The sequence below is a fragment of the Mobula birostris genome, chromosome 25 (assembly GCF_030028105.1).
Source record: "Mobula birostris isolate sMobBir1 chromosome 25, sMobBir1.hap1, whole genome shotgun sequence".
Lineage (NCBI taxonomy): Eukaryota > Metazoa > Chordata > Chondrichthyes > Myliobatiformes > Myliobatidae > Mobula > Mobula birostris.
In genome coordinates, this window is record NC_092394.1 from 8,335,870 (window position 1) to 8,345,582 (window position 9,713).

The window sequence follows — 9,713 nt, forward strand, 5'->3', positions numbered from 1 at the left end:
TTTTTTCCCATCTTCAACCCCCCCCCTTAACTAACCCTCCCCCTCCCCCTCGCTCGCTCGCGCCGGGGAGAGCGGCAGCCGCCGATTGGGTGACGGTTTGGACGGTTTTTGACAGTTTGGGCGACGTCGTGCCGTGCGCGCCCCCGTCCCCGCGCGCGCGCACCCCCCCCCCTCCCCGGCCGCTCGGCGCTTAACCGCCACCCGGCGCTTGTTCCTCGCTTGACAGCCAGCTGCTAGGTTGCGCGCGCAAACGGGGTCCGGGCTGCCTGGATCGGTCGACCTTTTATTTTTTTTTCTTCTTCTCGTGTGTGTGTGTGTGTTTTCTTTCTTTAAAATAACTCCGTGTTGGTATTTTTGTTCCGTGCACGCTTAGCAAACCAAAGGGCGACAGGGAGCTACGGTATCGCTCGTCAGATTGTTCACGGCGGCAATCCCCGGCACCCCTCCCAGTAGTACGAGAAGCTGTGTGTGTGTGTGTGTGTGTGTGCGCGCCCCCGTGGGGATGGGACATTGTAGTGGGTGCATGGTGTACCGGCTTGTTTGCAGCATGTTTCATTGCACCGGTTCTCGTGAATTGCACTAGTGTCTCACCATTTAAAATCGCTCATTTCGCGAGGTGCCAGGCTATTGGAAACGTAAGGTATTCATAAACAGAAGAGATTCTGCAGATGCTGGACATCTAGAGCTTCATTCTTTTCTGGTGCAGTCCAGCTCTGAAAAAAAATATTAAACGTTCTCTTGACTTCTTGTGCTCTTCAATTTAAGGAAACAAGATACCTTCAAGTCTTTGGACGGACTGTTTCCTCCGTGTAAGGGAGCTGCTTGAGTTTTCATGATCTGTTTTAGACATGTCACTAAAATTTGAAATTCTTTATCCAGGTAAAAATGTATGGCCACCTTGCATGTCAAAAACACTTGCTTTTGAGTTGGTCTCATCTTTGCATACAAAAGCATTTCATGTGGGTTGATCAATAGCTGAGTGGGTAGAGTTAAACCTGGAATGTCAGTGATTAATTTGAGGCTTTGCCTCTCAATAAATGCAGTTTTCAAGAAACTCATCTAATGCTCATTGAGATGTACTTGTGAAGGAGGAAGTATCAATTGCCTGAAAAATTGTCCCTCTATTTAAAGTTCAGTAACTTTTATATAGATTTTTATGTTTTTATTCTGATCCAGAATTTAATATGCTAAACACAATAGAAAATTCATTTAGGCTTTTAAAAAGCTTGTTGTCAATAAGTGCACAGAACCACCTTGGCTGACTGTTCAATTTAGGGAGCTTAGAGTGTGGGAGGAGCATTGCATGTGGGTGTGGAGGCATTTTTTTAATCCTCCTCTTTATGACTCGGATTCTTAACTCTCCCTTGTTCTTGTTGGATGAATTGATAAATTCTTGAAGTAATACAAAACAAATCACCTGTCAAAGCTGTTTTTTTGCTAATTTATTTATAAACAAGCACATTTTTTTTTGAAAGTATATATTTTAATGTTGAAATTGAGTTCCTGTATGTTTTTTTTTGGAGTATAGATTTCAGGAATCTTTTTTAACCAGTTGCTAGCGTTGATGTTGAAGTGATCTTGTCCTAACATTGGAAAAAAATCTGCATTATTTAATGAATTAAATAAATGGAAATAGTTGGGAGAACTGGCAGTAATAATCGTTCCCTGTTGCCATGGCAACTGCATGAAAACCCATTTTTGCTTTTTTAAATGTATTTGAGAACATTGTATTTGAAAATGTCAGCACTTATATGCAGGTTTGCCAATTTTATTTACTGCCACTTTTTTTTTGTTTGATAGTGATATTCAGTGATGTTTTTAAGGTAAATTTCACTGGTTAATTGATGTGTAGGGAGAGGCCTGGGATGTATTCATCCTCAGCATGAATGAGCATTTGATAGTCTGCGTCGCAGCTGCAGTTACTTGAGGTGAGATTTATACTTAATGAAGAAAAGGGCAAATCAGACTGGGAAAATGTTGCAGTAGTCTAAGAATTATTTTGAAGTTGGTCTTTTTTATCATTTAGAAATCTGGTTTGTGTTATTTCCTTAGCTTTTTGACATTCTCTGCCAGTTTGTATCATATGAAAAGTAAACAATAACGCATTGTATTTGGAGAAAAATAGAAATGGTTCTCCTGTACTGAAATTTGCTTTCCATGTTTGACAGTTGGGTTGATAAAGACGTGAACCTAGGAATGAAGAATAAAACTCTTGCCAATATAGTTCAGTCACTTTTATTCATTCTTTAAAATTCCGAAGACAAAAGCTAATTGCTATTATTTGGCATGTTGTTGAATTTTCCCCCTAAATGAAACTGAGGTATGCAAGTTCTGTTCGTTACATATTTGGTAATTAAATTATTTGGCCATTGTGCATATGGAAGCCACCTTGTCCTTTGTACTCTGCACTTTAACTTGCATCTACTTGCTGCTACAATGTACTACAATGCCCCTGCCTAAGTTTGTTATAGGCCTAATTTAGCATTGAGCTGTGTTAAAAAGCTGGAAGGCTTTAAGAGCTTCTCTTGGGTGGGGATGGGTTGGAATAACTGGAATTTTAAAGTTTATGTGTAAATCATTGGGGTCAGAGATGGAAATATTTATTATCTTGATGTTCAAAAGGCAAGAATTGGAGGATATTTTCTGGGAGAGTTATGTGGCTTGAGGAGGTTGGAAATTAAGTATGAAGTTGTATGCATATGAGAATTTTAAAGTGAGGCACTGGTGATATTATAGCCCAGTAGATATAGGGCTGATGGATGAAATTTGAGTATGTGGCCAGGTCATGTCAGGAGACAGGAGAAAAGCTGCGAGTGTATTGAAATGTTCCATTGGCAAAAGCTTCAGTAGCATACACATGGTGGGAGGGAAAGAATCATATTATATTCTGGTGGTGAGAATACGATGTATTTGTTTAAAGTTGGTATTCAAGAACAGAGCTGTCTTTCAGAATAACCGAGTAAAAAATAAATGGAATAAATCCATAAATTGTAAGATCAAATTCCAGAAAAATGTCTTTCTGGATGAAATTCCTCTGTTCTCCAAATCACTATTCATACTTTTCCCACCATACTGTCTTTGGGAGTGAGTGTTTCATTCCAGAATCTTCATTTGATCAGTTTTGATCCATAATCAGAATTTCCAAGTGCTTGTGCTGACTTTACATCCAGGATTTGTATTCAAAATTTTCTGACGTGGTGGTTCAATATCTGTGCTTATGCTCACACATTGAGTGGATGAACTATTCAAAGTAAATTTATTATCAAAGTACATATAGCCATCAAATGCCACCGTGAGATTCATTTTCTTGTGGGCATTAACAGTAAGTAGAAAGAAACACAATAGAGTCATTGAATGCTGCACACGACAGAGACAATATGCAAAAGATGTTGATTCAGGAATCAGCTGAGCCATGTACTGGATCATCATAGACTAATACAGCAAGGAGACAGACCCTTTGGCTCATCCTCACATGTAATCAATTTCCTTCATTTCAAACTATATACTTATCCAAATGTTGTTGTACCTGCCTCAGCCACTTTCTCTGGCAAGTCATTCATGTAGAAGAAGTTGCCCCGCGAATCTCTTAAATCTTTCCGCTCTTGTTTTTAGACCTACGTCCTCTAGTTTTTAGTTTGCCTTTCTTGGGGAGAAAGACTATGTTCATCCTAACTGCCCCTCATGATTTTATATACCTTGATAACGTCACTCTTTATCTCTTGTTCTCCAAAGAATAAAGTCCTAGCTTGTTCAACCTTTCCCTGTAACTTGGGACCTTGAGTCCTGACATCCTCACAAATCTACTCTGCACTCTTTCCAGTTCAATGTATTTCCTATAGCAGGGTGATGAAAACTACATTCTTCCTTGACCTTTTTTATCTGCTCTGTGATGATCAAGTTTCCCTCAGCTGGGGCAGTGGAATAAGAACTCCAGGGTGGAGAGAAGGAAAATAGTTCCTTGTGGAATTGTAGGATGAATTGGAACGCATTGATAATTCTATATAAAGGATCAGAGAAGCATAAATTGTTGGGTTGCAAATGTTTTCAAAGAAAATCACCATCTGGGATCCTTTATGAAAAGGGTCAAATACAATATGCATTGGTTGGAGGGTTGAGGATCTGATGGTAGATTTTAACGCGATTGACAAAAAACAATGGAGGGTAGCTATGATTTGAAATTCTGTGCCTGAAAGTGTGGTGAAAACACTAGGTGGAGGAAAATTGAGGTAATGGGTTTACTGGATTGCTTGCTTCCCTTGTTTAAAATAATCTGGCATGAGCAATCTGGGTTAAAAGATCCCTTTCTTGGATAAATTGTTCTTTTGTCTCTTTTAATGCATTCATCTAGCTACCAGCTCTTTGCTGGTGAGATGGGTTTAGCTGAGAGATCTAGTGGCATGCAACACCTTTGAAACCATGAATCTGTAAGAAGTTGATTCCCAATAAACTTCATTTAAATAAATGGGGGAAGGGAAGTGATCTTTTCTGTATATTTTTTGAAAATGAAATACTTGGTCTGCAAAGAGCTTAGTGGCTTCAGTTGTGAATTTATCTTCTGGTCAGTCTATTCAGGGTGTTAGAAAATCATATCAATTTTCTCTGAATGTTTTAAGTTTTCTCTTTGTGTATATATGCTGTTGCTTTATATAAACTGTTGTTTTTGTTGTAGTGAATGTACCAATATGGTGAGTTTGAAGAGGCAATTACATTTGTTTGATTCTTTGTTGTCCTACTGGTGCCAGTTACTAGCTTAAGAGGTTTAATCTTTAACAAAACCCACAGATGATCGCACCAAATTAAACTTCATTGATTTTCCAGCTTTGATGTCTGAGAATTTCCATCAATCATCGAACTCTGTGGCCTTTGTCCGTTTGTCCAGTGCCCTTTTCATGTTGTACTACTAGTGATAACAGAAAGAAAGCAGTGCAATATTAAAAGGGCATTGGCCGGCGAGCAGATCAGTGTGGCGATTAAGATTTATAGATCTTTGCATTTTATTTTTTTTTTATCAATCTTTACTCCATTTCTACTACAAGAACTTTGGAAGTGGGATTTTGTAAGTGAAAATCTATACTTGGTAAGTTGGAGGTGATGTTTGGAGGGAGGTAGGGGAAATCAGGGATTTAGTGTAAAAATGGAAAATTATTAAGTTCCATTTTTGATATTTCAGCATCCACCATATATTTTAAGAAAATATATTGAATGAAGCTCTGGATTCATCATTCTTATTCCCTGCAAGGTTTCTAATTTCTATCTGGATAATCAAATGAAATCTTTGATATTTTGTGCAAATTTTGGGATATAAAGATCTGAGGAAGTATTTCATGTATACAGTATTCATAATTGTACATCATAAGTGTTGTAATTTGGAATTAAAAGCTATTCTCATAAGCATATAGCTCAGGATTTGCACTTTTTCATTGTCATTACACAAGTGCACCACAGGCATTTACTAAATGAATTTGATTTATATTTGTGTGATGTTGAGGTATATAATGTACAATGGGACAGTCTGATTAACTTTGGTTCAATTGTCATTTAATAAAGGAACATAGGTGATTGAATTTCAGCATTGGATCATGAAAAGTTGACAAGAAAACGTGGTGTGGTAGGAATACACCACCCCATTTTACATCATCTGCTGCAGCAATAAATGCTCAGTGGACCCATCGTTCTGCATTCGCATGATGCATTATTCATGTATGCCTTCCTCCCATTAGAGTTTCATGGTGGATTCCTTTGTCATTTGTTCAAACAAAATGGCCATGTTTCAAAAAAAACAGTAAATTCAGTTTTTATTAACTGTAGTTCAGTAGGTTATAAAGCCAACCAGATGCTTGAATAAATAAAACTCTTACACTATACACTTTACTTCAAACAGTGAGAGGAATTGGGACACTATTTTAATGCCATGGAGCTGTAATAATGGTGCTTAGACTTCAGTGAGTAGGAAATTTCTTCCAAACCTTTCAACCCTTTGTTAATTGCAATTGCCATTAACAAACCTCGATAAATAGGCTGTAGTCTTTATCTTTGTTTTCCATCACCTGAGGGACAAATGTGTTGTATGGAAGACTGATATGGAATGTGGAAGCAGATATGAGATTTATTTAAATAGTTGGAAAGGGGGAATTCTGAGTGTAATTGTGTTTTGCACAGTTAATTATTTAAGCTAGCTGGTTTATTTTTAAACTTCAAAATTGTCAGATTACTCTTAAACTTTGATCTGAGTGTGTTTCTTTAAATAAAGTTTGTATTCTATATGCTTTAACCAGTTGTTGAAGGTTGTCCCTATGTTTAACCAGTTTCATATTTTAAGTGTATTTATTGAGTTTGGAGCTGATGAGCAGTTCTACAGAACATTTCTGGATTTGCTGCTGACAGATGCTCTGACTTTATTGCACTACTGTGTTTCACAGCTAGCAGTGCAATAGTATTGTCAAAGCATCTGAAGGTAGATCACCAGCACAGAATGGAAAATCATCAAATGGTCAACAAGTAACAATACCAATCTTTTAGTAGTCTTTTACAAATATTGATCTTAACTGTTGTATTTCAGTATTAACTTTAGTAGATGGGTGATGAATGTTTGAGATACAGTGCGTAACAGGCCCTTCTGGCCCTTTGAGCTGCACTCCACCAGAAAGCCCAGTTTAACCTTGGCCTAATCATGGGACAATTACCAATGACCAATTCACTTGCCTACTGGTAAGTCTTTAGTTTGTGGGAGGTGGGTGAGAACTGGAGCACCCAGGGGAAGCCCATGCGGTCACAGGGAGATCATGCAAACTGCTTAAAGACATCGGTGGGAATTGAACTAGAGTTGCTGGTACTGTAAAGCATTGTGCTAATCACTGTGCTACTGTGCCACTGTGCCATATTGTTACAGCTTTTTAATCATCTGTAATTCTGGGTAGACTTGTTTAATATCCAGTTATAGATTGTGCTTTTGCAATGTTTGAGTATATGTAAGTCTGCATAGCTATGTATGTAGAAGGAGGAGTGGGATAATTGGGGAATGTTTAGCTGTGCATGATGGACAAGTTTAAAAATGCATCTGAATTTCTGCTAAAGCCTGTTGACTTTATTATGCGTTTATTCCCTTAGTGTTTTGATATGAATGCTGCAAGTTTGTGGCATTTACTGTTTTCTTATTTCATACTTATGCTTTGAATAATCATAGAATAAGTATGTTAATGTTTTAATGTTCTTGTGCATTTTGACAATTTTAAGTTTCTTGTACTTTTCAGTTCTGAGCAAGATTAGGTAAGTATATTTCCACAAAAATACAAATGTTTATACATATTATTTTGATACTAGTGCTGTTGAGGTCTTTGATTGCAACAGCAAGTTAAGCTGTTGTCTTTGCATCCTTTGGGGGAAAAATATCACAATCTGCCAATGCATTTAAGCTTAAGTTTTGAACATCCAAATGGTTGTTTGATTCTAATAATGTATCTATCTCTTGTCTGGTCCTTACCTGAATATCTTTTAAAGTTTTTTTTTTCTAAAGTGTTGCTTTCTTCCTATGCCTTGGCAACAGTGGCAAATAAGAGGTTGGAGAATTTGCAGAACTAAAATGCATCCAGTTGCAGTACTTTTAGGCAATTTCAGAAAATATTCTGAGCTTAAACGTCATTGCTTTTTTTTACTATGTTACTACAATGTTGCTGGATAGAAATGTAATTTTGATAGCTTTGATGCATTTGATAATTTCTACCAAACAATAGTCAGATTTATAAATGAAAACTTTTAATATACTAATAGGTTCTGCTGGAATATACATAAGCAAGTTTTTGAACCTTGACTGTTATTTGCAGTTATTGATCTACTGCTGTGCCTGCTCACAAGAGTGGAAACAGTGCAATGAATTTTACCTTTGATATGAGTTCAGTAAATTTGCTCAGCTCTTTAAAATGATGGCAAAAGTCCATGGGTGTGTGTTAGTCCATGGGTGTGTGTTGGCCCCTGCTGTGCTGATGGGGATGTTCAGCTGTAATTCCTTTCATCAGTGTAGTGTGTAGCCTAGTACCTCCTGCAGGGCTAGTTGTGAGCATTTCATGTACGTGATTTCAGGTTTTTTAAAGTGGATCTAAGAGTTCATCAATTAGTAGTCCTTTTTAATTATTACCATTTGTGTCACAGATGACTATGCTTTTTCCAGTAATTAAAGATTAGCATGAAGTTCCAGACTTGCATGGCATACTTAAACAGCAATCAATAGAGGAGTTGAATTGGTGCAAACAAAGTTTAAATAAAATCTTTAAACCCAATACTGGTGAAGGGTCTTGGCCCGAAACGTCAACTGTACTCTTCAATAGATGGTGCCTGACTTGCTGAGTTCCTCCAGCATTTTATGTATGTTCCTTAGTTTGATCACTTACTTTAATATGGTATTTGGGTTGGTAGGAAGAGCATAAGTGCTGCATAAATAGCCTGAGAAAAGTTATGTCTGTCCAGTTTAAATCATTCCTAAATGGAGGTAAAATTTTTGTGGAAAGCTATCATTTTAATATATGGCTCATGGAGCTTGCTGTCTTTTTCCTGATGGCATCCCTGTAATTGAGTCATTGAATCTTGGTGAATGAGCTGCAAGGTAATTGCTGCAATTACTTGTTGATTCTCTTTATATATAAAAATAACTGTTTGTTCCGGAAGGTTTCCAAGGCCAGCAGTCTTGTAGATTTCCCTTCAGCCGAAGGCAGTTAAAATTAAAAGCCTGATGCTGAAACCTGTGAAAAATGAACTTCCATGATGAGCACTAAATAGCTGTTCATTTTGGTGGAAAATTCAGCTGGCCAATGGTCTTCAGTGCACAAACAAGAGACTGTACTTGTTCTGATGTTTGGCAATATCAACATTGTCCATGTTGATTTAAAAATAACAGTCATACTTTATTGATCCCGGGGGAAATTGGTTTTCGTTACAGTTGCTCCATAAGTAATAAATAGTAATAAAACCATAAATAGTTAATTAGTAATATGTAAATTATGCCAGGAAATTATGAAATAAGTCCAGGACCAGCCTATTGGCTCAGGGTGTCTGACCCTCCAAGGGAGGAGTTGTAAAGTTTGATGGCCATAGGCAGGAATGACTTTCTATGATGCTCTGTGTTGCATCTCGGTGGAATGAGTCTCTGGCTGAATGTACTCCTGTGCCCACCCAGTACATTATGTAGTGGATGGGAGACATTGTCCAAGATGGCATGCAACTTGGACAGCATCCTCTTTTCAGACACCACCGTCAGAGAGTCCAGTTCCATCCCCACAACATCACTGGCCTTACGAATGAGATTGTTGATTCTGTTGGTGTCTGTTACCCTCAGCCTGGTGCCCCAGCGCACAATAGCAAACATGATAGCACTGGCCACCACAGACTCGTAGAACATCTTCAGCATCGTCCGGCAGATGTTAAAGGACCTCAGTCTCCTCAGGAAATAGAGATGTCTCCTTGTAAGACAGCTTCAGTGGTCTTTGACCAGTCCAGTTTATTGTCAATTCGTATCCCCAGGTATTTGTAATCCTGCACCATGTCCACACTGACTCCCCGGATGGAAGCAGGGGTCACCAGTACCTTAGCTCTCCTCAGGTCTACCACCAGCTTCTTAGTCTTTTTCACAGTAAGCTGCAGATAATTCTGCTCACGCCATGTGACAAAGTTTCCTACCGTAGCCCTGTACTCAGCCTCATCTCCCTTGCTGATGCATCCAACTA

The 9,713-nt window shown here is 38.3% G+C and overlaps 1 protein-coding gene across 2 annotated transcripts in view; it reads left to right on the forward strand.

The window, feature by feature from the left end:
- LOC140187601 (SKA complex subunit 2-like) overlaps nt 1–9,713 on the forward strand; it is a 36,793-nt gene that overhangs the window by 510 nt on the left and 26,570 nt on the right. The window contains exon 1 of one of the 2 annotated variants that reach the window (XM_072243088.1): nt 787–879. The exons of the other annotated variant lie outside the window; for it this stretch is intronic. The gene's annotated coding sequence lies outside the window, so the exon portion shown is untranslated. Of the gene's footprint in view, nt 1–786; nt 880–9,713 lie in introns of those variants that run through there. 2 annotated transcript variants of the gene reach the window in all.